The sequence below is a fragment of the Poecilia latipinna genome, unplaced genomic scaffold, assembly GCF_001443285.1.
Source record: "Poecilia latipinna isolate Pla-1442-1.1 unplaced genomic scaffold, P_latipinna-1.0 Scaffold142, whole genome shotgun sequence".
Classification (NCBI taxonomy): Eukaryota; Metazoa; Chordata; class Actinopteri; order Cyprinodontiformes; family Poeciliidae; genus Poecilia; species Poecilia latipinna.
In genome coordinates, this window is record NW_015112758.1 from 500,961 (window position 1) to 507,139 (window position 6,179).

At 40.7% G+C, this 6,179-nt stretch overlaps 1 long non-coding RNA gene across 1 annotated transcript; it reads right to left on the reverse strand.

Annotated features, from left to right (window-relative positions):
• Window positions 1–1,103: 1,103 nt before the first annotated feature.
• Window positions 1,104–5,844, reverse strand: LOC106945391 (uncharacterized). Its single transcript, XR_001424549.1, has 2 exons — window positions 5,677–5,844; window positions 1,104–1,585 (listed from the first exon to the last, which is right to left on the reverse strand). It is a non-coding gene; the product is annotated as an uncharacterized LOC106945391 (long non-coding RNA).
• Between the last annotated feature and the right edge of the window lie 335 nt (window positions 5,845–6,179).

The following is a 6,179-nucleotide window of genomic DNA, read 5'->3' on the forward strand; positions in this document are numbered from 1 at the left end:
TTTACAGGTGTAACCTCCGGACAATGGGAATATAAAGGCATCATTGGTATGCATACTGGAGCTGCTGGCAGAGTGGATGGACAGCGTTGTAGGTCAGACTACAGGGTGGAAACCATGCAGGAATCTGAAGTCCGTAAACTGGCAGAGAAGTATGGCGGTGGTATACGGTTTAAGGGCAGCGCCCGGAGGAATCCAACAGTGACGGTCAGGAGAAGAATGCTGAGCTCGGTGCCAGGGAGCCTCAGTGGCGGCAAGTTTCCACACCGCAAGTCTGTGCAGGGATATCCGTGAGGATCAGGGTGACCTTGGCGCGACCCGCTTACTGATCATACATTGAACATTCAGTGGTATAATTAAGTCAGAAGTTCTGGTTTTTGCTTCTTCTGCTGAAAAGTTTCTATTTTCAGCTTGTTTGGACCTAGCTGACTGGGAACATCCATCTTTCTTCACACCCTGTGTTGATTAATAGTCATGATGGAGGTACTGAATCCTTCCCATTGTTCCAGCTGACAGCTCTCTTGTTGGAGCAACGTTTGCCGTCAGTCAGCAGCTGCAGCAGCTCAGTAAGGTCGGGGACCTCTCCTTAAACTGCACACTTGTTTGCAGAATCGCACTAATGCAATCATTTGTTTCAAGAATGAAAATCAGAGGAAGATTTCACTCTTCTTTCTTGAACATTGGCTGATTTTGTTATTTTTCCTCCACTTACTCTGGACCAGCATGTATTAGTGATTGAAAATCCAGTCTCATTTCCACCACTATATCAGCAAACAAGCAGATCCCAGTAACAACATTAGCTTGCTTCCACCAAAAGAACTTTCATTCTTGAATCGCTCCAGTTTGGCTGCCTTCAAACGTTGGTGCTTTGTTGAGAGGTGACACCCGTTTCCACCAGTTTGGGGAACCAAGGACAGAGAGCGTTACATGCAATGTGGTAGGATGGCGTAGCAGCAAAATTTCCACATTCTCCTGAATGTAGAAATTATTTCTATACAATTAATCAATTCAATGGCTGATTACCAAAATAAGTCAGTTGCAGCCCCAAAACAAGTAATGAAATTAATTTATGAACTATACATAGATTATATTGGACCGAAAGCGAGTTCATAAAGCTTCAGAGGTTTATTTTCATGAAACACAAATCTTCCAGTCATCTCCACCTTGCCTCACAGGACTTACTCTTCGGCTTATTCCTCAATGATCTCCTTCGTCTTGTTTGGTTTATAGATGAGGTGTTTGTTTCCACGCTGGCTCAAAGTCGTCCAACAGAGTCTTGTTCATGACCTCCTGTCTGGTTCTCCACAGCTGCAGTCGTAGGAGTGATGCTGTGGAAGACAAAGACTTCAAGTTGGAGCGGATGTCCGACGTTCCTGAAGGGCAGATAAACTGTCATCCAGCTTTTCCGGAGATTTTACGAACATTCTTGCCTACTGGTGGAGTTTGCAACAATTGTGACGTTTATGAGGATTCAACATGTGGCTGGAACACAGAAGAACTTGGACTGAAGCTGCAGGTTTTTGTCTCACTGTGTCTCATCTCATATAATCTGCCTGCTGTATCCAGCAGGCAGATTATATTACTAAACCTGGAGAAAAAAAGGTGTAATTACAAGATAATTAGATGTATCATATCCTGACCATCCCAGCGTGAGGAAAGTTGAACCAGAGTGCAAGTAGTTACGCAAGCTTTCTGCCTCTTTTTACAACATTAATCATCTAATTGGAATAATGGTAACTTAAAACGACTAAATGTTTTCATGTGCTAGTGATGCAGGAGCAAAGCAGGACAGTCGTCCTTCCATCCCTGAGAACGCCCTTGGACTCACACTGACGCTGTCCTTCTGGGACTTGGTTACCTCAGAGAAAGAGGTTAAAGTAACAGAAACTCAGTAATAAAAACATCCCACAGAGTCATTTTCAGCTCCTGTTCTATGGCTGAATTACCTGGAGATTTTCCTTTGTGATTTCAGCCGTTTCCTGCACAAAAACACTTATGCAACACGCCCATGTTCACATAATGTTCTTCTGCTAGATTGCGGTATCATTGTTGTGTAGTCTTCAATTACTAAATTCCCACAATGGACATAGAAATGAGTTTAAGGGAATATTTTTACTTTCTTGCAAGATATCAAATAGTCAAATGTTCCTGTCCTCATGTTTTCCAGGCCTTCATTTGACTGGCATGGCTAGTCGGTCCTCTTTACAACAGGTGCTGCTTTGGCTGGCTTTGGAATCCAGAGGTAGCATAGCGACAGTATAAGAAATCATCAAAACGTATGTTATTAATAGGGAAAATGATGAAGACACAATAGGAATCCCAACTCGGGCATCAATGAGCAACACAATGGAACCAAGTGGGACACATTTATGGCAAAGTTTTCATCTTGTATGTGATTTTAAACGAGGGACATTATTGAAGGAAGAGAAATTACTTTGACACCTGACAGACGGACACCTTGAACAAGGATTTAAAAGCTCTGTTGATCCCCATCTGCCTGTAGCTCAGAGTGGTGGAAGACCACTTGGACCTCTAATTCAAAAACATTATAATATTTTGGCAGCTTTCAGAAAGACAGGCCTGAAAAAGACACTTCTGACCAAGTAAGATATGCGATGGAAAGAAGTTGCATTATATACACGCAATTCGTCATTCATTTGGCTCAGACACTGAGAAAAGATGAGTCAGTGGTGCATAAAATGTATCGTAGGAGTAAGAAATTCTGATTTGTTTCATATTCTCTTTCACAAACCCGACGCTGAAGAAACATGGAAAGTCCAAGCTCGCCCTTTTCCCATAAGATTATGTTTTTGTTGACAAAATCTGGTTTCTGCAGTGAAACTAAAACAAAATGGAGTCTGGTGGTCTCTGAAGAGATGTACCCCCTCCATGTATGGCAATTGTCCCGGTGTAGTGCCCTTTGGCTAAGACAGGCATGAAAACTGAGCCTTTTATAACCAATACGACTACTCTGGCACAGAGAAGTGATCCTGCATGTCTGACAAAATACAGCCTATTTCTGAGTATTACTGATTCACTTATTTAACTATTCAGACAAATTAGTTTTACAGATTTTTCACTTTTCCAGTATTTCTGACTACAAGATTTCAGTAATTTACAATTTGGCACAAATACTTATCACACTTTGGTTCATGTAATGTTACATCATGAGATTGGTGGCCTCTTTTTGTTGTGGCGTCTTTTCCCAACATAAATGAATAGTGCGGACAAGTCGTGTTTTGAACTTCCGTGATCTTGACATTTGGAATATCCAGCTAAGATTTAAGAGATAGAACGCTAGCTGAGTTTTAGATCTGGTAAACCAGCAGAACTGTTTCGTCGTGTTTATGAAAAAGGAAGAAGAGAATCCGATTGAAATCCCACAGCGCAACAGACAGGACTCCAAACAGAGCTTGAAGTTGGCTACACGCCATGTGGCGTTCTTATTTCACTCGGCTGCAGGACAGGGATGACTGTTAAAGCTGGAAACAAATCCCCATTAATGACGCACAAGAAGAGGTGTGTGGGTGAGGGACGAAAAGTCAAAACTGGAAGAGTTCAAACAAGAGCTGGTGCAGCGGAAGAAAGTGTAGCTGAGACAATAAAAGGGTGAGTGGTGGAAGAATAAAAGGTTTTGGCCTGGAAACTCCAGCTTCCCTGCAAATCTTTAGTTTGGCCTCTTTGTGTGAGATGACTTCACGCGGCGCACCTGAATACACAGATTTACACACAAGCTTGGCTGCAGCTTCTGAAGCAGAGTGTCTGAGATCACGCACAGCTGCTGGGAATCAGCAGAGCTCCCTGCTGAAAAGGCCTCAAAACGCCAAATCTCTGCGTGATTCTTCATCTCTGCACACTCTACTGCATTTCTCTGCTTTGATTTTACTGTAATAGATAACATTTCACCCAGATTACACCCTGAACCTTTCTCCAAAAGAACTTGCCTACAGAAAGCTTCACTTAGTTTTTAATATATCAAATTTTAAATTAATTTGACAAAAAAATTTTGCAACAGATGAAGAAAGATGAATCTTTGTGTTTAGCGAGAATAGAACAGATTTCATTTTAACAGCAATAACAATCTAAAGAAGTATAATCAAGCTAATGAACACAACTCCTTCAGTGAGAGACTGATGCATCATGGGAGCACAAAGGAGCGTTATCACAGGTCCTTCCTCCCAGCAGCTGCTAGACAGACATAAGAGCTCTTTGGACCTTCCCCAATGGTTCTTAATAATTATGGCTAAGCAAAGATTAAAAACCCAATTAATGTTTTTAAATGTAAATATAGACAAGTCCAGGTTTTAGCAGTTTAAATGTTTAAGAAATCATTACATTGAATTACCACAATTCAATGTCGTGATTGAATTACATTGAATTCAATGTAATTCAATCATGACATTGAAGGTACTGCAAAAATATTGCAGTACCTGTAATATTTTTAAAAACCAAGTTTTGTTGAAAATATTGTTTTTGTTTGTTCTAAAATAAAGAGAAACAAACATGCGGTTCCTTAAATTTGACATTTCCTAGGTTACTAATCAAAAATTATGTCTTCTTTCAAAAGGTCAGGTAACATTTGTAGCTCTAACTGAATTTTAGTTAAATGGACAAAGGACAAAAATGGTTCATTGGATTGTAAAGGTTGCAGACCCCTAAACTAGAACAATTACTGACAGAACAAACTCAATGAAATGTTTACCTTCCTGTTGTTTTGCAGATTATACATATTATTCTAAATAATGTGTTTTTATGGACAAATATTCAAAATTTGTACAATTTTTAAATTGCACATTTATTAGAACCCGAGAATAGCTACTACTAATAATCCTACAGAAGCCAGCTTTATTATGTTCTTTCAAAGACACCAAAACTAGATTTTATGCATGAAACAGCTAAATTATTAGCTACCTACACAATATATGGTTCAACCAAAACCTAAAAGTATAACCTCAAATTGGAAAAAAAGATGTCTGGCTGAATTAGTGTAGCTGCTCTACATCAGGAAACTCCCATTATGAGCCATAGGCCTTAATGTTACTGGTCTGCACCTAAATCAACCACATCTGAACCTTTAAAACATGAAAGTAACAATTATTACCCAAAAGAAAAACATGGCAGTGGTATATTACACTGTTGATTGTTAGAACTGAAATACCCGGAACGTTTAGTTTTTAGTGCTCAGTTGGCGGTAGTCTACTACATGGCTGGAACTCATTGGAGTATTTCTGATGTGCAATTGTACTCACAGTTACCTCAGGAGATCTCATCCGTGATATCCAGTCAGTTTCAAACCCTTATGTCCAGGTAGCTTTAAGGTTCTGGTTCTCTGCCCAGGCTGGATGAACATGGGCCTCAGGGTTAGCAGAGACAGCTTCCTGAGCGCTTCCGTGGCATCTCTTCAAAGCCCTACATTAGATTTTACACAAATCCCAAATTAGTTCACAAAACAAAGTACAGTCATGAAACACAAACTCCCATAAAATGCTTTCAGAAACTGCTTGCCCATGAGCACATTGAAGCTAACAAAATAGTAAGCATGGGCATCGCCTTCCTAACAATCTACAGGCTCCATAAAACGCAAGTGACAGCACTAAAGAATTTTCTTAATCTAATTTACAACAAATGACATCAGACGTCCGAACATTAAAACAAGTTACTGTTAAAACTAAAACTCACACTAGAAAAATCTTTAACGAAGCGCCGCCATTCTTCCTTTCCGTTTCTTCACGTATCGCTCTTTCCCTATCGGACTTGATCAAGGTCCCGCCCCCTCAAACTTTAGTCTTTCCTGATTGGTCAACTGTTACTGACAGACACCTGTTCGTCCAATTGCATTACGGGGGAGGAGGGAAAACGGTCTTACGAAATCCAAGGTACACGGACCTTACCAAGCTCCGCCCAGAAACGCCCCCTAAAATCCCACGTGGCTGCATGTCTCACAAACAAAGCCTCTCGGAGCTTAGGTTCTATGTGTAACCATGGCGTCTTTCGTTTCGACTGACTCTCTGCAGAGTATTTCTGAGTCGATTAGTGTAGCATTTCTGCCAGATTTTCAAAAAATATCAGCCGACAATGGACAGGGGAACCAACAAGTTGATATCATCTTTTTTAGACGACATAAAGATGTTTGAGCCACGCGATGCCTCCAACATTGTGCGCGTTGCAGCTAAATGCTACCG